Genomic DNA, 23,728 nt, shown 5'->3' with positions numbered 1-23,728 from the left:
CACCCAACGATTGATCAGATGATTGGAAAATTTGCAGAAGTCCCCCATGAGTGTTTGGCAAACCTGAGGCTCAACTCTGGAACCGAGAGACTTCAGATCTCCAGCGGGGACCACAGATCCAGGCGGGGTCATGAGGGTGTTTGAGGATGGCAAGAGGGTTGAGTTTCTGCAGGCCATTTGAACAGACGCGTCAGCAGAGGTCTACAGGCGGCGAAAGCAAAGCACAAGACTCGGGCGTCTGAGCCAGGAGGGGAAGCACATCAAAGCCGTGATAGGACGCCGTTAAAAGCATCGGTTCGAATGGACAAAAGGAAAACTACTGACGACAGCAAGTGTTGGCAAGGATGTGAAGCACCAGGAACGCCCCTCTCTTGCTGGCGGGAGCACAGGGTGGGGCATCCACTCTGGAAAGCAGTTTGGTGGTTTCATAGAAAAGTGACCCAGATGATGGGGATGCCTGGGGGGCTCAGTCGGTTAAGCGGCTGCCTTCGGCTCAGGTCATGATCTCAGGGTCCTGGGATCGAGTACCACATCGGGCTCTCTGCTCAGCAGGGAGCCTGCTTCTCCCTCTGCCTCTACCTGCCACTCTGCCTGCCTGGGCTCTCTCTATCTCTCTGACAAATAAATAAATAAAATCTTAAAAAAAAAAAAAAAGTGACCCAGATGATGATGAGATTGTCAGGACTCCTTCTTCTTGGAATTGCCATAGACAAACAACACTCGTGTAAAACCTGCTCATGGAGATTTAGAGCTGTAGTCTTCACGGTCGCTCCACAGCAGAAACCTAGAAACAGCCCAGATATCCTTCAGCGAGCACCGGCCGGATGAGCCCACGGTGTCCATCCACACAAGACTGCGCTGCTCAGCGGTAGGAAGGCTTGAGCTCCTGATGCACACGTCCCTGCGGGGGTGAATGTCAGCTGTGTTACGGTGAGTGAAGGAAGCCAGACTCAAGGCTCCCTACGTACGATACCGCGTGCGGCCTTCTTAGTAAGGCAAAACCGTATAGGCACAAAATGTCGACCAGTGGTTGCCGTAGATGGAGGCCCAAGGGCGTGGAGAGGGCTGGGACGGGGTGGGGGCTGTCGAAGCCACACATGTGGACAAGCCATTGAACGGAACGCCTAAAAATGTGAATTTTCCTATATGTAAATTAAAAAAACTAAATTAGAGGACAATGGGGACAGAACGATTTCATGGGGCTCGGTAGATTTCCAACCTCTTGCGTTCAAGCAGAGTGACCAGCATAGACGTCCATGCCCGGGACGAGCCTCCCTGTGTGTGCCTGTAACCATCCCGCCGGGCTGTCTAGTGGACCCTGGGGTCGTTCAGATGCTGACGCCTAGGAAGGGTTTACCCTCACGATGGAAGCAGAGGCCCCGGGGCACACATGTGCTCACCAGGGGGTAGATGTGCGGTTCTACAACGAACCTTCCAGCACGGAGGCTCTCAGGAGGAGGGAAACAGGCCGAGACAGGTGCCCAAGGCAGTGTGTGTGGGCTCCTCCGGGTTAGAAGCCAGGGTTGCAAAATCCACCTATAAAATAAGAAAAAGTAAAATGAAATTGTGATTGACCAGCGCCAGGCCACTTAGAATGTCTAATGAACCAGACTGCGTTTTTCTCTTTGTTTTCTGCTGCCCTTTATGGGGAGAGTGGAAAGTGATAAGAGGTTTACCAATCAGTGAGGATTTCAGCCCTAAGTCACGGAAAGACTTCGTAACCTGAACCAGGAGGGAACATCCTGGAGATTTCAGGAGGGCGGATTTAGGCATCAGTGGTGTACTTGCGGACAAGACTCTCTTGTATCTTTCTTCTCCGCCAACCCATCAGCTTTGGTTCCCAGATCTGACATCTCATTCTTCGACATCACCCCAGGGCGGAAAGAGGGAACAGTGTTGTGCCTCCTTTTAAGAGGTAGGAAACTGTCTCCAGGAGGCCCTCCGCTGACTGCCCTTCAGGCCTCAATCCTGACCGGTGTGGTCGCATGCCGATTGTTTTAGGAACACCTACACCAATCACTGCCAAGAGGACTGGCTCAGCTGATCCACATGTACTGCCCTCCTGGGGCTGGAGAACGGCCCCCGCTCTTCTAAGTCACGTGGTCACTGGATGCATGAGCAAAACGGGTGGAGGAAGACAAAGGGGCATGCTTGCGACCACACGACTGGCCAACTTCTTTGGGGGTCTTTACAAAGTAAACTTCATAGACTCTTTTCGGCCCTTAATTCGACAGATTCTCATAGAGCTTCGGATTAAAATGGGCAAGGGACTGTTGACTTCATTTCGGATGAGAAGTGCCTGACAGCCATACAGTTTCCAAGGGAAGGTGTTTTCAGGGAGGTGGGCGCTGGCCACAAGGGGTGGGGACGCGGGCCAGCCCGGAGAGCCACCTGTCGGCCGAAATAAAGATCACAGAATGATCTTGAACCAACGCAGAGAGGTTCAGCTATGCTCGTTCTGTGACTGTTCCTGAGACAGACGGGGCCTCTATATTTAGAAATGTGCTCAACAATGGGGATTTTCATAGCAACCAGAAAAGCGTTTGCCGATTACTTTTCAGTTAACTCTAATCATTCATTCATTTACTTAACTGGAACATCTCGCCCAAGCCCGGCAGTTAATTGAGACTTTCCGTTGTGGTTCTTGCAAAGCGAGTGGAGAAAACGAGAGACAGGGGACCACAGAGCCCGAGGGACTCCGAGTGAACGGATGCCGGGGCGGTGGGGGGGGGGACCACAGAGCCCGAGGGACCCCGAGTGAACGGATGCCGGGGCGGTGGGGGCCGTGCCGGCGCGGGCGGGCACTCGAAGGCGCCGACTCATCCTTTCAACAAGTGGTTTTGACTTTCTCCTTCGCTGAAGGCTGTGCGCCGGGTCCTTCTGGGAGAGAGAAAGCTGAGGACCCAGCCCCCGGTAAATGATGTCATGGAGCAGGAGGGTAACGCAAGCTCACGCGGCACTTTAGTCTGCGGTGTCCGTGACAGGTGGCTGAAATCCTGAGAAGCTGTGGTCCGCGGGTTCAAAGAACCGAGGGAGCCTCCCTGCTGGGTGGGGCCTCGGGGGGCACAGTCCCTCTGACTAACGTCCCGGGGGCTGGTGTGTGCGGGTTTCTGGATGTTTCCCGGACGGAGGGAATGGAGAACCAGACTGGCTGCAAGAGGAAGTAAGTCAGCCGTGGGTGACCTTTTGTAACTCAGGCTGCGTCCGATCGTGAAGTAGGCCGTTCACAAATTTGCTTGCCGGCCGGCTACAGCGGCTGCCCGTGGGAAGCATCCGCCCCCGCAACACACGCACGTCTCGCTCACCTGGGCTCGCCGTGCCGCACGGAGTGCAGGTGTCATTGCGGACTGTGGTAAGGACGTGCGTGGGCTTTGCCTTTAAAACAAGGAAAGATTGCCAAGGGGTAGCCTGAAGGCTGGGGGTGTCACCCAGAAGAAGCACCTTCAGCTTTTCAGGAAAATTCTTGAGCTATTAGGGCATCCCACACTGAAATATCACTTGGCCGCACCCCTGGCCGGGAACGAGCCAGTCCAGATGCCCCCAGAAGCAGCCGGCAGGGGAAGCTTCCTCACCGTGTCCTGTCTTACGGGCTCCTGATTGCTCTAGACTGTCGGGCCACATAAAACTCTCCCATTCTTGAGTTTCACTTCGGATTTAATTAAAAACACCAAGGTCATTCCCTGACTAGACTACTCCAGCTAGTTCTGAGGTCTGTTCAGTTTTTATGGAATCCCATTAAAGTTCACTGCGGATATGTTAAAAATGTTAACTGTGCTACAGAAAGTTTTCAACCTCCTCATGTGACTTTTGCTTGTGAATCAAGGGCATCGGGACCTTCCCGTGCAGCTCAGACTGAAATGGCAGCGGAGAGAGTCTGGTGGTGGGATCCCAATCCAGGAGGTTGGCGAGTCCAGTTGGTTGGCGAGTCCCCGGGGGACCCCAGATCCTGGGCCCCCACTGCCCTGGCTCCACATTCAGCCTGTGCACCCTACAGACAGTCAGGCAGGATCTCAGGTGCTGGGGCCACCACACCTGCTCACAGGTGACCACAGGACCCTTGAGGTCTGGCTTGTCTGGGTGCAGAGGTGCTCTGGGTGTAAAGCCTACTCCAGACTTTGAAGACTTCGTGCACGTGAACTAGCTCATTAGTATTTCCGTGTTGATTATATGCTGAAGGGATAGCCTTCCCGATATATTGGGTTAGATGCAATACATTATTAACATTGATATTGTTTGTTCTTTTTTACTGTTTTCCTGTGGCCGGAAGAAAACTAATCTCGTGGCATAGTAGCTGTGGGGCAGAACGGGCCCACAGCTTGTCCCACGTTCCCAGCTTTCCCTCCCCCTCCAGCCCGAGACTGTACCGGTTGGAGCGGGCAGGAGGTCTGCTGTCCCCGAGGATGCTTCTCTGTGTCCCTACGTGGGGGTTCTGGGCAAGAACCGGACAGAAGCCCCCCCACCCACGGCCCGGCCATGTGTTTCCATCTCCCCACCAACAGCACCCTTGGCCTCCTGCAGCCGGGAGTGGACCTGGCCCTTCCAGGAACGGAAGGGGTCAGCTCTGACCCGCACACTGCTCAGTCAACGTCACTGATTCCATCATCCAGGTGAGACCCGGAGCCTGAGCTCTAGGAGACCGACCCCAGCCCGATCTCTTGATTTTTAGGAAGATGACATTTGAGACTGCCTCCCGGACAAGAACCTCGTTTATTTGCTTCTCCTTGCCTTCCCCGCTAACTCCCAGCTCCCCTGCGACGGGTCCCGTGCTGGTCACCCCCTCCCAAGGCCGTGCCTCCTGGGCAGATGGCAAGAGCCGCTTGTGAGAGTCCCGCCGCGGCCTCCGCCGCTTCTTCCCTTTCTTGTCTTTTTCAAGATGGCGAGCGAGGGCTGCCACAGCAGCGCCCCCCGGATCTTTCGGGGTTCATGTCTCCCAGGCCTTCTCAAGCCCTCTTCGGGCTCTGCCCTGCTTCTGAGAGCAGGCTTGGGGCAGCCGTGCTCAGAGCTGTGGGCCCTGCTCCCTCCTAGGTACCCGCAGGGCCAGCAGCGCCACGCAGGGCCTCCCATGCGTGTTACGGTGGAGCTGCCGGGCCGGCTCCCCGCGGGCCACTCCTCACCGCCTGGGGAGCGGTGACTCGTCCCAACAGGTGGAGGAGGGAGCCGGCACCAGAGGGAGGCAGAGACAGTCAGGTGAGGGACAGAGCTGTTGTCTGGGGACTCAGACCGCCCCCCAGTGTCTGGCTCCCTGGGCCCTGCGCTGGCCATGGGCGGCGAGGACAGCTACGTAACTCGAGGTCCCATGTGGCCCTCGGCTGGTCCAGCAACCCTCTCCCCACCCCACCCTCCACCTGCCACCGGGGTCTTGTGTCCAATACACCCTGGGGGCTCCTAGTTCCTTCTTCTGCAGGGTCAAGGCTTGTGTTGTCACTAATTGTCCTGTGGCCGAAGCTGCTGTGTCTGGAAAAACCCGTCCACTGGGACGCTGAGCAGTGACCTTTGCTGAGACCCCGGAAAGCACAGCCTGCCAGGCCCTCCTCCCCTTCCAGTGAGGGGTCCATCAGGCAGGCCCGCCAGCATCTGGGGTGCAAAGCGTCTCCCCCTGGCTCCTGTAGGCTGGCTGTGCCCCCGGGGTGAGCTCGGCTGGGGACGGTCCTCAGTGCCCATCCCCGCTGCCTGGGCCCCAGCTCTACAACTGCTCGGCTGTGCTGGCCGATGACAGACGTTCTCAGCCCCAGCCACACTAGCGTGTCCGAGAGCCTGAGAAGCTGGGGGCCAGCGGGGTGGAGTGTGCGGGGAGCTGCCTCGCACAGCAGCTGAGCTCACGGGTTTGGGACGCGCAGAGTCTCACCTTCCTGGTAGCCAGCGTTGAGCATCTGTCTGCTCCCAGACAAGCCATGGGGCTCGCTAGGGCTCAGGTTCCAATGTGCGGTGGGGCTGGCGACTGTCCTCCCCCAAGGGGTGTCGAGGGTGGTGTGCACCAGGCCCTGGGCGGGCGTAGAGACCCTCTGCTGTCCTTGCGGCAGAGCATTTGGAGGGAGACGTGCCTCTGTAATGCGATACTCGGTGGCTTCCCGAGAGCCGCTAGACACATTCTTGATCGCCTCATGTGCTGTGGAGCTGTGCCCCCCAGACTGTGCCCATCGTGGTGTGGACGCCGCATCAGGACCCTTGCTGGGCTCGGTAAACCGAGAGGTTGAGTCTGCGGGGAGGTCCTCTCTCCCAGCCCCACCTGGCTGCCCGCCGGGGCCCAGGAGCTCCGCGTGTCGGCCGCAGGCCACACAGCTCGCGGGTCTGGGTCTCCGCTTGCTCTCCTGCTCACGTTCCCACCTTGGAGCACTGGAAGCGGGGCTGTCCTGTCTGTGCCTAAGCAGGACACACAGCAGCACTCCCGGCCTCCGGCGAGCTGTGGCAGCCAGAGAGGTCTCCGGGTAATGCTACGGGTCACCTGGAGTGAGTCCCAGGAGTGGGGGGAGGAAAGCCCGCCCCCCCCCCCGAGAAGCTCCAGTCTGGCTGGTTTGAAGGCGTCACCCTTTCTCACTCCTGCAACAACCAGCCGCAGTGCTGGGCCCCCCCCCCCTCTACTTTACCAGCTGGGTCAAGCGAGGCCGTCAGGGACCCGGAGCTCAGGCCACACCCACGGAGCTGTGGTCTCACTCGGCTCCGTGCCTCCCTCCCCGGTGAACCTGGAGGTATTGGGAGAGACCTCTGGCCCCTCTTCTGGATCCCACTGCCGGGGAACAAGCTCATCGCCTCAGGAGAAGGGACCCGTGCTTGCCGTGATCGATGTGACCGAGGGCCAGTCCAGGCTGCCCCGTGTCGGGTGTAGCCGGGGTCAGGCGTCCTGGGACCCAGGCAGGAGTGGAGGGACGGGCCGCCAGCTCCGTGCACAGCCCTGTGTCTCCGACGCGCGCCCCATCTGCATTTGCTTCAATTCCATCTCAGTCTGGAGGCCAAAGGAAAACATTTTTTCCCCTAAAAATAACGAGAGCTTGGTCGCACCGAAGAGAGCCATTTGCATGTTTACTGTTGAGACCACATGGAAATTAAAGTTCTATCAATTAGACACAGAAACCCTCCTTCAATGTAAACACCCACATGCAATTTACTCTGTCTGGGAATGTGTACACACACGATACCAAACAGAATTAAACGATCATTAGCGACAGACCGCCGAGGCCTCTTCGGCTGAAGACGCAGCCCGCCTGCCGGAGTACCTGCCCGTGCTCGCTCTCACCGCCCGGTCGCTTGCGCCGTTCCCGCACCCACAGGGCAGCGCCGGGGTCCCCGTTGGCCGCGGGCTGGAGTCAGGGGCCGGCCGGGGGCGCCTCCCCAGCCCCGGCCAAAGAGGTGGGAACCCCAGGGGCTCAGCTTTGCAGAGGGGACTTGACGCTCCTACCCCACCCCCGCAATGCCGGCCTCCTGCTCCCAGCCTCCCCTGCTGCCTCTCCAAACCCTCTCGGCTGGCTGGGGTCGGTGTGGGGGGCAGGCCAGCGCTCTCCTGCGTCGGACCCCGTGCTCTCCATCACACCGCGACACACCCCTGCGTCGCGTCCACCACACTCACAGGCTCCCGTGTTTTCCCTCCAGCCACGTCCCCAGCACGAGGTCTGACACAGGCGCGCGCCGTCGTGCTCCCTTTCATTCGCGTGACCGACGAGGCCGTTACTCCACCTGTTACTCGTCTGCCAGCTTCCTTCTCTCAACAGTGACCGGAGTGGGCTGGTCGACCAGGAGCAGGGGGCGATACATGTATTCGTGGACAGCTCCCCGAGTGGAAGAAAGGGTCCCGGTGCGGGAGACGGCTACGGGGTGGGGCCAGGCTACTTCACCAGGGCGGTCAGCACAGTGGCCTCGGCCAGGCTGCAGGGGCCTGGGGATGGTGTTTGGGGACCATGAGAGCTGGAAGCGCGCCCAGGACTGCTCAGCAGAGGCCAGGGACCTGCGGAGTCTGACCCCGAAGTCCTGCACCTGCCTCCTTCATCCCAGGGAGCACCCGCCGGCCTTCCTGCAGACCAGGGAGTGGGGATGACGGAAGGGGAGGTCCTGAGCAAGATGGCCTGGTTCTGCCGTCCACGCTCGGGGCGGCCACAGGGCTCAGCCCTGCTTCCTTCCTCAAAACTGCCCAGTCCCACGCTGTCCTGTGTGAACAGATGGGGTCCTCTCTTGCCCTCACAGCGAGGGAGCAGGAAGTTTTCCTGGGGGACATGTGGTCTCAGAGTTCTTATGTCCAGTGGGTGTCGTGCAATCACCCCAAGGGATTTCTGTCAAGATCTGGTGAAGTGTGGATGAGGGGAAGCCCCCAGACACTGAGCCGAGGAAGGACCCAGGCTGGGTGCTTAGGAAAGCGCGTGTCTTTCTGGTTTTTGGAAGCTGGGGAGGGCGCAGGGTCCCGAGCTTCAGCAGCGAGACAGGCTGACACGCCCCACGCAGGTGCGCCCCCACCCCATCCCGGGGGCCGGCACCACGCGGAACCAGGGACAGCCCTCCTGCTCCTGCTCTCTCCCTGCAGCCTGGCCGGGCGGGGCAGGGGGGGGCTATTTTTAATTTTTTTAATTTGAGGGAGCCGTGCCCACTTCCTGACCTGCCTTCGGGGGGTCGCCATTCTTTTTTTGAGCATTATTTTGATAAACAAACGAAAACCATCAGAAAGACCTTTCCAGACCAGCAATTTCCCTGTTTATTGATTTGTCCTGTCAGGCTGTTTTATGCAGACATACATTTTATGGTAAAACTTCGATCTTGCCTTTTATGACAATAAATAAGGCATTGTGCCTTTTCGGTGTCCCTGCGTCCACGTGAGGTCATGTCTCCCGGCGGGCCCGACCCTCACGTCACCTGCTCCCAGTTTTCTGTTTCTGATAGATGGCAGGGAGGCGGCCAGCTGGAAACCAGCCTCTCTAATTGCCAATTAAGCTCCACGTGTGCCTTCTGTACCACGTCCTCTCTGGCTTGAGCAGAAGAGCAGCAGCCCCTTGGCCAGGAGGTCACCCCCACTTTGCAGCCCAGGACTCCCATCCCTATCCCCATGTCTCCCCAGCCCGGGGACTCTGGAGGCTGCAAGGGCAGGTTGTGCCGCCCGAGTTTCCTGGAGAAGTACACTATGACAGAGCAGGAGACAGACATGAGCACAGCACACCCCGTGCGGGTCTCCATGTTCTGGAACAGGGTCTTCTTTTCCCGCTGAGCAGAGCAGGACCATCTCCGGCAGAGCCCCGGGTTCCTGCTTTCTCCCACTGCTGAGGTGTGGGGAAGCGACGCACCGACCCCTCGTGAAGGACCAAGTCAAGGCTCCGGAGGTCTGGGGAGGGACTCTTTGGGCGCCGGACCTGCCCACTGTCAGATGCAGGATCCACAGGACTGCGGGGTGCCAAGGGGACCTGGAAAAATGGATGGGCCACCGCCTCCCTCTGGAGCTCATTCACATCAACCACGAGGGATAACAAAGCCCAAACCCATCTGGGCCAGTGGACCAGTGACCCTATTCAAGCCAACGGAGGACTCCCTGGAGGAGGCAGCCGACCACCCTCAGGCCAGGGAAGACATGGTCGGGGTTGACCTCCCTGCGGACCAGGCTCGGGACTCGGGGTCACTGCTGGGCCGGGGGTTGACTGGTCCCCTGAGAACGCTCTGGGCCAGAAGCACGTTCTTTGCCACCTGCCAAGGAATGCGTGGCTCCCCGGACAGACGGGTCGCTCGCCGTGGTAGTAAAATGAACAACTCGTCCTCAATTATTTGAAGGCGAATTACTTGAAGTGTAAGAAATAAAAAGACAAATTGGCAATTGGACTTGGTGTGAGAACTTAAGTGGGTAATTTGCATTGGCGAGGGCGTCAGGAAGACAGCGTCCTGGGGGAGAAGAGGATGAAGCAGGGTCGGGCGCACTCGCTGTCATTTCGGGGCCTCTTCGCCGAACTCCAGAAGAGGATCCTGGGCTAGGGGTCTGGGCTCCTTCTTTGCAAAGCTCCTTTGCAGAGCGGTTTCCCGGAAAGAATAACCAGGTTTCATTCCTGGGCTACCCTGGGACCTGAAGAGCATTGTCCACAACGTAATGATTTTTACACTGCAATTTTTAATGGGACAAATACTGATGTTGTCCGGAATAAGTTGTTCTTGAACAGTATCTGGTTCCCCAGAGTTCTCTCGATGGAGACCGTGGCTCTATTAGTTCCAATTTTGCAGGGCGAGCCCAAGAAGCAATTGCCTCTTCAAATTGCCAAGCTCTCCTGGGACTGAACGCGCCCGCCGGGGCTCTGTTGTAAACATTCAGAGAGCCAGCCGCGTCCATGGCTGAGGACTCTCCTGCAGGATGTTCTGCTGGGTGGGAAAGAGGCTCTGGAAACCTCGGACAGAATTCCCACCGATCCCTGTGATGAGAAGCGTCACTAGAACGATGTCACGCAGCCTCTCAAGGACCCGGGACCACGCTGCCCCTCCCTCCCACTACGCTCTCCACTACGTCATTGTTTCTCAAACAAATCTTTTTTCTTAATTTACACTCAACTTGGGGCTGGAGGGTTTGCTGAGCTTGCCAGCATTGTGTGGTTCATGGTTGAGCAGAGAGATGGAATTTCTGGACACACATATAGGGAGGAGGGCCGAGATGTCCCCCATCACGGCAACAGGCCCTGGGCATGGGGGGCGGTGCTGGACGGGACGATGGCATCCTGCGGGTCACCCCAGCCCCCAGCCCCAGCATCTTTTTAAAGAAGGTGTTTTGATCAGGACACCTGGGTGGCTCAGTCTGTTAAACATCTGACTCTTGATTTTGGCTCAGGTCAAGATTCCCGGGTTGTAGGATCAAGCCCCAGGTGGGGTCCATGCCCAGCGAGCGTGGAGGCTGGAGTCTGCTTGCTCCTCTCCCTCCGCTTGTCCCTCTGCTCCTCTTCCCACCCACCACCCGCCCCCACTGCTCATGTTCTCTCTCCCTCGCTCGCAAATACAAAAATAAATAAATAAAATCTTTTAAGAAAGAGATTTGGGAGTGTAACCTGAGAAAGGTAGGTGTGTTGACTGCAGGACTTCCCAGAGCCTTTCTTGAGTGACATGTGCCGCGAGAACCTTCCAGGGAGGGCACAGAGGCAGCCTGTCCCGAGGGAGGTCATTCACCAAGAAGCCCGTTTTGCTGTGATGGTCAGTCTAGGGGACCAGTGCCCCTCTTCTGGTCATGCCTGGCAGCCCCACCCCCCGCCCCCCAGCTCTGGGTGGACGCCTCCCGTGACAGGAGTGCCCCGCCGCCAACGTCACCCTGGGCCAAATTTGTGCTAATGTTCCTTTTCCCTACATCGACCTAAATGTTGCTTCCTTGAAGCACCCTGCACCAGCCCCCTTCTGCGTCCTAAAGATTTGTCCTACGTTCCCCAGAGACTTTCTTGCAGAGTACATCCCCTTTCTCCTACGGTCCTTATAACATGACCTAAGCCCCCTCGCTACCCCGGTCGTGCCACATAGGACACTGGCCAGTTTGTGGCACCACGAGGACCGACTTGTGTGGACATTTCTGGCGCGTTCGTGGGAAATTTAGCAAGCACTCCATCCCAGTGGCCCATCACCTCCAGCTTTTCCAAGCTTAGGCTTCTGTTAATGCAGCCCAGCATCCATTCAATCATTTCCTGGCAGCCGCATCACATTGGAGACTTGGATGAAGCACTGAAGATGCTTCAAGACCGATCCTCAGTCACAAATTCTTTTTTTTTACTCTTGGCTGGTGGGAATTTTTCAGGTTTAGACTCAGGTCCGTTTTTGCTCTTCCCAGGCTGGCCCCACCCCTGCCCCCAACAGAACCCAGCTTTGGTGCCCGTGGCTCCCTCCCTCCCCCCTCCTGCCCCCTCCCCCTGAAGCTCGGTGGCTCTGGGCTCTCAGCGCACTCACCTGTGGAGGTTTTCCCAGAAGCACGTGCAGATGGCCCCCGGTGTGTCCGCAGGACTCTGTCCCCAACACCGCATAGCACGTGCTCTAGAAGAGGCATCCCGCCCATCAATTGTCACATAGTGTCACAGGTTGCACAGTGGCACCTGGGTCCCTAGGGGACATCTGGAAATGTCTGGAGACATTTATAGTTGTCACAGCGGAGGGGGTCGTGCTGGGATCTCATCGAGGCCAGGGACACCACTAAACACTGTGTAGCGTCCAGGATAGCCCGACACAAAGAGCTTCCTTCCCTTAAATGCCGGGAGTGGTGAGTGAGGGAAGCCGGCTGCAGTGGGCTGCGGGTCTTACGTCCGCACTGCCCTGGGAGCCCGCAGGGAGCTCGGTGTGCCTGGACCACAGGGGGCCAGGGCTGTGTGGCAGCGGAAGGGGCTGCAGGGGACCAGGGCAGGGGCAGCCCCGGGGGGTGGGGCACGACCCATTCGCAGATGAGGCTCAGGGCAGGAGGTGACGGCACGAAAACCTTGGCCAGTGCTAACTTCTGGGTGCGGGCGTGGGACGGTCCAGGAAGGCTGGGCTGCTGGAGAGGCCCTGGGGCTTGGACAGCGCTTTGCCTCCCGTTATATGCTGGGCGAGCTGCCTGCACGTCTGCCCAGGCAGCAGCCAGAGGGCGCGGGGGCTGTGTGCACGCGCCTTCCACCTGCCATGAGCGCCGCCCAGCAGCTAGGGCTGCCTCCCACGTCCCCGAGATGCCCACGAATCCGGGGCTGAGCCGTGGAGCCCCTCAGGCCAGCAAGGGCCTCTCCAGTCATGCGATGGGATTTGAGGAGCAGAGGAGCGGTCTTCAGGGCGCACAGAGCAGCTGTGAGGCTGGGGCCACCGAGCCGGCAGGCGGGTGGGGGGCTGCTCCTGCGTCCTTCGGCTGGTTTCTCTTCCTGTGGGCGCTGTGGGCTTGGATGGCTCTGGGGTCCTCGCTGCGCTCCTGGCCCCCGCCTCGCTGCCCTCAGCTTCACAGGCCTTCCAGCAGCAGGTTTTTGTTTGGATCTTGCACAAGCTTCGCACGGAAGGAAGGAGAGCCCCGCTGGGCCCCCCAGACCCTGGCGTTGGTGACGGGGACAGAGCGGGCGGTCTGATTTTGGTGCAATCTCTGGGATCGACAGCTGGGCAGGGAGACTCCGTGTCTCCATTGGTCTCGGGCGACCCTGCCGTGGGAGTGTCAAGAGGACATGGAATGCCGTGTCCCGGGCACCGCGCGGCGATGGGGGGCTGCCAGGCATGCGGTCTCCCCAACAAACACCTGCGGGGCCTCTGGTGCACAACCTGCTTCTTATCTCCACGTTCAAACCTGCCCGTGCCCCCTATCCCTGGGGCCCGGGGGTGGTGCTTGCATTCTCTGGGTGCCGTTTCCTGATCCCCAGTGTGGTATGGGGGCCCCTCCTGCTGGCCCCCCCAGCACAGCCCTCGTGGTGCCTGTCGTGATGCCCTCCGTCCTCCATCCGCACTGAGCTCCAGGAGGGCGGCGATCCGGGCTCTGCCCCGATGACGCAGCATTTCCTCCTTCGAGTCTGGCCTGACAGAGAAACCCGATCCACACGTGACAAGTGAATTCATACAAGCAACATGCACAGACCGTGCTGGTGGCTGAGGCCTCCCCCGTGCAAGCTGAGCCGCCCAAGAAGGCCTGGTGTTGTGGTCGCTGGGTACGGTGGGCGCCCAGCTCCATCCTGGACGCAGTCCTTCAGCCACGGGTGTGACTCTCACACAAGTCACATGCCACGTCAGCTCACACAAGGCCTGGAATGGACAACAACTCAGGCCGACACCCAGAGAGAGGAGACGGGACAGAGCAGAGGGAGAGAGGCCGTGTGGCTGCAGGCCGGCCCCGGAGCTGAGCAGAGGAGCGCGGCGACCCCAACCACCGAGCTTTTGGCAGCTGTAGTGCACGGTTTCTGTTGTTAGACAAGAGAAAACATTCATGGAGACCAAGTATTCCCAGGACTCAACTCAAACAAGAGGGTCCCCTCCTGTGCGTGGGATTGGGGGCCTGGGAGAAAGCCAGTGCCCTGGCAGGTGGGCGTTCGGCTGGAGAGGGTGTCAGAAATAACCCTTTCAGCCCCGCGCAGCTGCGCAGAGAGCGGGCCACTGGGATTGTCCATTCTGGGTGCGGTCTGCTACTTCGAAATCGGCAGCAGGTGTCCGGGGCCTGGAGCACACTTGGCACTTGCTAGGTGCTCAGGAAATATGTCCTGAATGAGGCAAATGAAAGCATTCATCACAGCAGAGCTCCAGCCCTGACCCGGAGAACCGACCATGTGACTTTGTCCACGAGGACTTCCAGTACCTATGGAAGGACACTACAGCTGTGGCTGGGTGACCGTGAGGACAGGTGGGGATCCTTCCAGTAAAGGCTGCATCCCCAGCCAGCCCTGTAGCTATCCTGCACCAGGCACAGTAGCTGGTCGCCTCGGGGTGCCGTGACACAGGGCACAATGGGGCAGCTTCGCAGCAGACACGTATCTCTCACGGCCTGGAGGCTGGAGGTCTTCGATCGAGGTGTCGGCCCGGGTGTTTCTGCTTGGCACGTAGACCGCCGCCTGCTCTCCCTCCTCTGCGATCCTCCCTCTGTGTGTGTCTGTATCCTGATCTCTTCTGGCAAGGACACGAGTCACATCGCATCAGGGCCCACACTCGGGACCTCGTCGAACTCCGTCACCTCTTCATGCATCGCTTCTCCACACCCGGCAGCTTCCAGTGGGGCTGGGGGCGAGGATTTCTGTGCGTGGATTTGGGGGTCCTGATCGGCTCACAGCCGTGCTCGAGGTGAGCCGTTTTTCAGTCCTGCGATCGCACTCTGCGCAGGTGCCGCCGTGGCAGGACTCGTGTGACTCGTGTGTTGTGCAGCTGGGGCAGGTTGTCTCGGCGTCAGAGCGAGGCTCCGGCTCCCATGCATGAGCTCAGTTCGCACTAGATGGGGGTGAATGAGCGCTCAGGGGTTCCGTCCACTTGCCAGCAAGGGGACCCCTCCTCCCTCCTCCTGCTTGGCGTCCCTGAATCCTGACCTCCAGGACAGGGGGTGTGCTGAGCCAGGGGTGGGCTGTGCCCCTTGGAGGGTGTCGCCCCTCCTCAGATGCCAGCCGACTGGGCCGGCCGCCAAATCGTAGGTCTGGGCTCCTTGCTTTCTCCTCTGGGAAAGCCTGGCCGGGCGAGCGTGAGGACAGACAGGTTTCCTTTCAAGATGCATGAAGGTTGTGTCCCCACCCAGCCCCGTGATGGACTTCGAAGGACGTCTGGATGCGGAGGCCCGGGGCCAGCTCCTTTTGCCTGCGCGGAGTGGGCCGGACGGAGCCAAGCAGAAGCAGATGTTATCCCCTCCTGTATCCGCTTTCGTGTCGACATTTTTTTCTTCTCAGACTCCGGTGTGTGTTATGGACCTGAATATATGCATGTAAATACCCGGGCGCCGTGCCGTCTCTTCTCGTTGAGGAATAAATCAGCTCTGCTTTGGCCTTTTGCCCGAACAGGTTTAGACAAACAACCTTGCAGTTCGACCCGCGTGTTTTCGACAGGAGACTCCAAGCGGCTGCGGGGGGTGGGGTGGAGGTGGGGGTGGGGGGGGCGCCGGCTCACCAACGCGTCGTGTCATCCCGAAGAGCCCAGGACCCCACTGGAGAGCGACACACAGGAGTGGCCTTGTCCTGTCACCGCTGGGGAGGGCGGTGGGCCCATGGCGCCCGGGGAGGTGGCGCTGCTTCCCTCCAGGCCGTGTGGGGCAAGCGCCAGAAGGTGCAGGACGAGGAGGGATTGGAAAGCAGGCAGTGAGGCTTCTGTCTTCAGAAATGAGACAAGACGGGCAAGTTCAGCTGAGAGCAGACGGGAGGAGGCAGACAGCGAGTGCTGGAGCCGATATTAGTAAGATTTAAAACGGAAAACCCATAGAGAAAATCTGCACAATTGAGAATATCCGCACAACGCAACCTTTCTTTGGAAAGGTGACTAAAACAGATGACTCTCTCGCCAGGCTACTACGCATGGTCACAAGTGGCACACGTCAGAAGGAAGAGAGGGGCCGCCACCACGGAGCCCACCGTCAGTCAGAGGGTGACAGGAACAAGTCTGCATCCACACATTTGATACATTAGATGAAACTGGCCACTTGTTTGCAACACAACTAGCACGACCTACACGAGGATGGAGAGCTAACATGGATCTTATATTCATAAAGAAATTGCATCAATAATTAACTTTCCAAGAAAGGAAACCCCGGGCCACAATGGGTTCATCAGTGAACACTACCAAATACTTTAGGAAGAAATGGTACCAATTCTCCACAATCTCTTGTGGAGGGAGACATCTCCTAACTCCTTCCACGTGGCCAGCATGATCCCAATACCAAAACCAGATAAAGACTTTACAAGAAAGGAAAACCGTCAGCCAGCATCAGTCATGATCATGGACACAACAACAATTCTCAACAAAGTGTCAGCAAATTGAATCCCACAACAGATAAAAGGAATTATATGCCGCGACCAAGTGGGATTTATCTCAGGTGTGCAATGGTTCGCCATTCAAAACAAATGAATGGTTTTGAAGAAAAATGCAGGAAAAGCATTTGACAACATCCCGCAGCTGTTTGTGCAAACAAAGTCTGGCCCGGAGTACTCGCCAATTATCATTAAAGGTTGTGATTTTAAGTGGCATGTCTATGGTCTTCTATTTTAGAATTCTACCGAGAATCTACCCGGTTCATATTCGCGTGGGCTTAAAATTCTGCTGGGTGACGAGTGGACTGCCTTTCACTGCATCTCAGAGCTGGCTTCCCTCCGGTGGGTGGAGGGAGCGGTCAGGACATGAACTCCAGGGAACTCCGGGGCCCCAGCTCTGCAGACTCTGACACGGTGGGTCTGGGGGTGTGCCAGGGAGCAAGACCACTCAGCTCTGGGCACAGGAGAGTCTCACGATCGTCACTGTTGGGACGTTCATGAGCACGGAGGGAATGAAGCCGGAACAAGAACATTTCCATCTGGGAATAAAGATGCAAACAGGCATCAGAATAAAGTTCTGTGGGTGTGATACGGAAAGTCAAAATCGAAAGCGGTTTCTCAAAACTCATGCACGGTCACCTACAAGGATGGGTCTCGGGCACATTTGAGTTTTAATTGTTCCGTAGATAAAGAAACAGTGTAACACCATAGGTAGGTATATTGTCCTGAAACCTGAAATCTTTGCTACAAAGTATCATTCGGATCCTTCCACCCCTTGAACAACCCCTGAATGCCGGCGGTGCCCACGGTGCCCACTGTGAGCCGGGAAGAGCATGCAGGTGCCAACCTGGGCGGACTACATTGTTACCATAGTAACCCTATATCATCACACGGATTGCAACAGTTACCGCTCGCCGTCGCCGTGGTGGAAATCCGACAGGACACGGATCTAATTAGATAGACACACACAGGCGTATCGTGGTTTGGAACAGCTCCAAGTACATTTGACCTTGTTTCCTGCTGCGTTAGAAGCAGTGGCCTGGGCCCAAGGCTTCTGCAGGGCCCCGGGCTCGCCTACCTACACCTGTCTCTGCAGTCGGTCCTTGCCTGCCCGGAGGCGCTGCAGGCACATCGTTGATTCTGATTGTAGACCTCCCTTGGCTTCTAGGGGCAGCTTACCCATCAGAAGTCAGAGGAAACTTCCGCCCCAGACTCCCCACTAGCTGAGCTAGTGGGCTAAAATGATTCTCTCTGTTCCTTTCTCCCTGTCTCTCCTCCCCCGACCCTGCTTCTTCCTTTCCCTCCCCCTACCCCCGGAGGGGCCCACAGATCTATATTTTCTCTTTCTGTCTGTCTTTCTCAGCCCTTATCGGCATTTTCAACACAAAAGTCCAGAAAGAGAGAGTCAGGCAGAGGTGGCCGGCACAGGTCCCTGGCTCTTGGCTGGCCTTCCTCCCCACGGTCACTGCTGCAGCACGACATGGCCCTGGGTCCCTGATGTCCCAGCCCGAAGGTGATGATGGTCGTGTGGGAGCCGGGGTTCTGCCTGGGCCTCCGCTCACCCTGTGGGACTGAGGGGCTGTCGGAGGCCGCGGGGCACAGGCAAACCCGGGACTCCCCGTGCTCAGACTCCCCGGAGCCTTGACCTTTACAGCCAAGGGCTACTTTGTTTTCTCGCTCTTGAACACTCCGCTCCTTGGAAACAAGAATGGGCTTTCAGGGACAGTCCCTTGTCTTCGACATACAAAGTGGTTAGTGGAACAGACGCAGCAGGACGTCTCACTGAGATGTTAATGTGCATTTCAGGTTTTGCAATTGTCCCTTCTTGCATCTGAAAAAGGAAACCAGCAGCTGCCGGGGTCCTGGAACTGAGCTGATCTCGGTGTTATGACGACCTGGCGTGGTCCTTCCAGTGAGGCCGGGGTGCGCTCCCGGCTAACGCGAGCATGAACAAGCTGGGGCCTGTCTCTACCCCTGCGGCGAACCCGCAACCAGCCCAGCAGTCCCCCCCACCGTGGGCGGAGCTTCATCCTCATCCTGACCTTCCCCCCACAGACAGAACGGCTGCTGCTGTCCCCAGCCAGAGATCACGCCCCCTTCTGACCATACCCCATCCTGAGGGAGACCCCTTCCCTACGCCCCCCTCAAAACCCAGCAGCGTCCTGGCTCCTCAGGATGGCTGTGTCCCTTGCAAGATTCTCCCAGTAGGTGGGCCTGGGTCCTTGGCTATTAGGACCCTGATGCCACATCGATATCGCATGGACAAGGGCAAGGACAGGGTCAGGGCCATGGATCTCCTCCAGGGGCACCTGCAGGGCAGCAAGCAGAACTAGTCTGAGGATGTTTTTATTTCTGACTCTGCATGGAAGTCTAAGCAGCTTCTCAGGTTCTGTGGTGTTGGCCCTGAGAGGTGACAGGAAGACCATTTGCGGGGAGGATGGAGGGAAAGGAAGTCAGAAAGAAGTGAGGCAAGCGCAAGGAGCGGGAGAGACACGGAGGGAGGGAGGAGGGGCCGCTGGCCTGGGGGTCCTGGGCCGTAGCTCGGGGACAGCAGAGCAGCTGAGCCTTGGGCGATGTGGGAGGGCCCTGGCTTGGTGGCTCCCATCCTGGGCCAGTGCACCTGTGCATCCAGACGGCACAGAGGTGATGGCGCCCAGGATCTCATCCACCCGCTTGGACAGAGAGCACGTCCGCCATGGCTAGCCAAGACTGAAGACCAAGGAGGAGGTCTCTCCAATTTCTTTGCTCTTCCTAAAATCCCTGTGTTCTTGGCAGGACCTGGGGGTTGGAGCGAGGCCTGGAAGTACCTGAGCTTTAATTTGGTTAGACTCACACACATCTGAGTCTGCAAGTTCACGTTCAGCAGGAGGCGGACCCCATCATGGCAGCTGCCGTCTTGCAGGACCGAAGCCCAGGCTTTCTTCCGCAGCGCGAGGACGCTTGGACTCTTCCTGACTTGTTGAAGCTGTTTTGACTCAGTCATTAAATCTCACACTTCATCCATCTTCTGAGCAAACATTTTGTACCAGATGCAAATGTCTGTGTGTTGCTGGGAGCAAGAATCCTACGTCTGAGGCGCGGTTAGCTGTGCTGCTCTTCGTACGGAAGGAAAACAGTCCATCACGGGCTGCTCAACAAGCCTTCCCTGTCACCGAGAGACTCGCCTTGTTAAAAAGAGGCCCACAGCTGTCTCTCATACCCCCAAACCCTCTGAAAGCTGAAAATTCATAAATAAAGCCCAAAATAGAATTTGAGCATGAACTGCCTTACCCAAGGTGTGAAACACTTAGCACTAAACAAATCCTCTCTCTTGTAACTGTTGCATAAACAATGGGATGAAATATAAGGCGGGATACAGGAAGCCTTGGGAGACGGTGCGCGGAAGAGCTCGGCTTTGTTAACACGAAGCTCTTTTACCGTTTCTGCTCAGCCACTTCCGTCCACAGACAATCACCTTCGCAGTTCGAGCGCGCCTTTCCTCCTCTTTGCTTGAATTCGGAGAGCAGAGATGGCAAACATATCTTGATGCGTGGATTTAGTTGGATCTAAGCTAGGCTCACTTTGCCTTCGGCGCGAGCGCAGGAAAGGGCAGTGAAATCCCAGCATGGTGTTGGAGAGGCGCCCCAGGAGCTGTCTGTGACCCACAGAGGCTGCCCGTGCCCCACAGGGCTCTATCGCCGATGCTGTGTAACACCAGCAAAACAAACCAACAAAAGACATTGTAAATCATTCCGTGATTCAGTTGCATGTAGAATTAAATCCCATGCCTGGAAAGCACATGCGTGTTTATCATGGGGGGGGGTGCGGGGAGAGTGAGGGAGCGTCGGAGAGAGAGAGAGAGGCAGAGCGTGTCAGTGGAGACCCAGATGCCTAAGTTAGATTAGAATTTCCTTATGGCCCCATAAATAACTTCTATGCAAGTTAATTTTTTTTTTTTTTTTATAGCAGAGGAATAAATTTACACTTCGGCTTTTTGGTTCTCTCTGAAAATTCATCTCCATAAAAAGAGTAAGCATGTGTACAATATTAAACATGCCATTAAAAGGTATTTAGAATTGCCATTTTGATTCCAAAGCTTTGCCAGAGCATCTTGCCCGCCCTTACCCTCACCCGGAGCCGAGAAACACGCTTCCCTTCCTCTGGACTGTCCCTCCCGCGGCTGCACGCCAGGCCCATTGAGGATTTTATCACTTGCCAAGTTAGAAAGCACAATTTGCTAACATTCAGTTCTTTTGTGTTGTATCCAACTTTGCACCTCAGAAAGCATTATTGGGTTTATGTGTCTGGAAGTATTTTTCATTATTCATATTTAAATCATGTTCCTTTGAGAAGGAGATAAAGGCTGGAAATTTTTATCAAGAGACAAATGATGTAGGTAGTGAAAAATCTCAGGCTTTTATTACTGACAGTACAAAGCATTCCAGCAGCAACCAAAATACTTAAATAACTTCACGTCTGAGCATAACACAGTTAATGACGGAAGTAGTTGGAGGGCGAGAGAGAATAAGCCAGCTCTTTTACAACTTTCTTACTTAATCAGGCTGACCAGATGGCCGGCTCGGAGTCTAAAGATGTTTGGGCCCATTTCACTCCAGGCCTTGTGGAGAAACCCTCGGGCGTGTCTCTCTCAGGGTCAGGGCGGACTTCACCTCCCGGGAGGTCACCCGAGCCCAGAACACACATATCAGGGAGAGTGTGATTTTCCTCACAGAAAAGATTTCCTCCGGGGAAGGAACGCTCGCACCAGACAATGCATCCATCACTGAAAGAGATACTTTCAATTCAGAAAGAATTTGATAACAAGTAAAAGCAAATAAATACGTCTTTTGAGTCCTTATAAATGTGGTAACTTAGAAGAAATTCTTCTGTAAGAGAATTTTTAAAAAATAGTTAAATTTGTTCCCACAAAAATAGAGGACAGAAGAATCTGTTCTGGTAGCTTCGTTTTGGGGTGGTGGCGAAGTTCATTTGCTTTTGTTATGTGGAGAATCTCCAGGATGCCCAGAATCCTTTCCGGAACGGTCACGGGACAGGAGCCGCTGCTTTGAGTCCCTGCATGTCGGGGTGCACCGGAGCCGCATGGTGTCTTGTTAGGACGGAGGCTCTGACCGGGCACGTCTGGGGCTGGGTCAAGGGCCGTCTTCCCGACAAGCTCCCAGGTGATGCGGAACCTCCTTGTCCTCCAACCTTACTTTGGAGAACGAGGTTCTAGAGCTTTGCAAGCAAGATCTCTTAGAGATTCTGGTAGACTCCGTGAGGGGAGCACCATTATCGCTTCCACTTTTAAACCACAGAAGCTGAGGGTCCGAGAGGTGAGGCAGCCCTCTGTGTCTGCCTGGGTTGACGGGGCCCCTCCCCGCAAAGATACAGCTATTACGTGATTACATTAAAGATCTCAAGAGGAGATCATCTGGATTAACCAGGTGGATTCTAAATCTAAGAACTAGTGTCTTTTTAAAATATATAATTGATTGAAGTTTTACTTTTTATTTATTTTATTATTATTGTTTTTTATTATTAACACACAATGTACTATTTGCTTCAGGGGTGCAGGTCTGCGGGTCACCAGGGCGCACACAGTGTTCACCGCAACACGTGCCCTCCCCAGTGTCCGTCCCCCAGATGCCCCTTCCCTCCACCCCCTGCCCCTCCAGCAACCCTCAGCTTGTTTCCGGAGATTAAGGGTCTCTTATGGTTCGTCTCTTTCTCTGGTTTTGTCTTGTTTCATTTTATCCTCTCTTCCACACGTGAGAGAGACCATATGATAAATGTCTTTCTCTGACGGACTTATTTTGCTTAACATAAACCCTCTAGTTCCATCCACGTCATTGTAAATAGCAAGATTTCATTTCTTTTGAGGGCTGCATAGTATTCCATTGTGTATGTGTACTGCGTCTTCCTTATCCATTCATCTGTTGATGGACATTGGGCTCTTTCCATACTTTGGCTACCATGGACATTGCTGCTGTGAACATTGGGGTGCACGTGCCCTTCGGATCACTACATTTGTATCTTTAGGGTAAATACCCAGTAGTGTGATTGCTGGGTCATAGGGTAGCTCTATTTTCAACTTTTTGAGGAACCTCCATGCTGTTTTCCAGAGTGGTTGCACCAGCTTGCATTCCCACCAACAGTGTAGGAGGTTCCCCTTTCTCCGCATCTTCGCCAGCATCTGTCATTTCCTGACTTGTTAGTTTTAGCCGTTCTGACTGGCGTGAGGTGGGATTTCATCGTGGTTTTGATTTGTATTTCCCTGATGCCGAGTGACGTGGAACACTTCTTCGCGTGTCTGTTGGCCGTCCGAATGTCTTCTTTGCAGAAATGTCTGTCTGTGTCCTCTGCCCATTTCTTGTGGGATTATTTGTTCTTTGGGTGTTGAGTCCTTCAGAGATTTTGATACCAGCCCTTCCCCTGATATGCCATTTTGAGAGACAGAAGAGGAGCGACGTACGAGGGCCTGGGGTGATGGGGGAAGCCACACAGAGACAAAGGCAGTGGTGGGAGGTGATGAACCCCAAGCCAAGGAACACCTGACACCACCAGAAGCTGGAAGAAGTGGGAAGGACCCTCCCCCAGAGCCCCTTGAGGGCAACAGCTCTGACACCCGGACCTCAGGCTTGTGCTCTCCAGACTGAATCTGTTTCTCTTCCTTTAAGCCACCCCCTTCGTGGTACTGTGGTTTGGCGGCTCTTGGGGACTAACATCCCCCGGAGGTGCCGGGTTAGCCCAGGATGTCCCAGGTCCCGCCCTCCTTCCTGTGTCAGTGGGGCTCACCCGGTCACTCCGGGTCGTCACTGTCCCTTCTACAGGCCCCACCCCCGGGGCCTCCTGGACATGAGAGCTGCCGGCCCCTCCCTCCCGGCGTTCTGCCCCTGCGTCTGGTGAACCTGCCGCTGGGCGGGAGGGGGAAGGGGTGGTCAGCTCCGCACTCACAGCGAGAGTATTGGCTCCTCTGATGGTGGGGATCTTGTTATCTTCCTTCTAAAGGGCAACGCTCCTTGGCTTTGAGTCATCCAGGAGATCTGGTGGGCGGAAATGGGGAAAAGCACAAAGGAGGCGTTTTGCCCGCCGCACACCTCACCCGGCAGTCCCAGCTGAGGCGGCGGCAGCGCGCAGGGGGGTGGGGGGCGAGGAGGCTCTGCGTGCGTCCCTTCTCAGAAGCCTGCCTATGCCGCTGGGTGGAAAGCCTCCTCAGCCAGCTGGGATTTCTGGCCTGGGGTTCGCAGAGGTGCCCAGAATTTCAGAACCTTCTCCAGAGTCTGCTCTGCCCGGAGAGCCGCTTTGTTCCGTGCGTGGGCACCGCTGCAGAGCGTAAAGCGTTCCGGGGCTCGCCGGACTCCAGGGTCCCAGCTTCCTCATTGTCCGGTCCCATCTGTGCGGCGAAG

The sequence above is a fragment of the Mustela putorius genome, unplaced genomic scaffold, assembly GCF_011764305.1.
Source record: "Mustela putorius furo isolate JIRA1106 unplaced genomic scaffold, ASM1176430v1.1 tig00003972_pilon_pilon_pilon, whole genome shotgun sequence".
Lineage (NCBI taxonomy): Eukaryota > Metazoa > Chordata > Mammalia > Carnivora > Mustelidae > Mustela > Mustela putorius.
Note: the sequence above shows the minus strand (reverse complement) of the source record.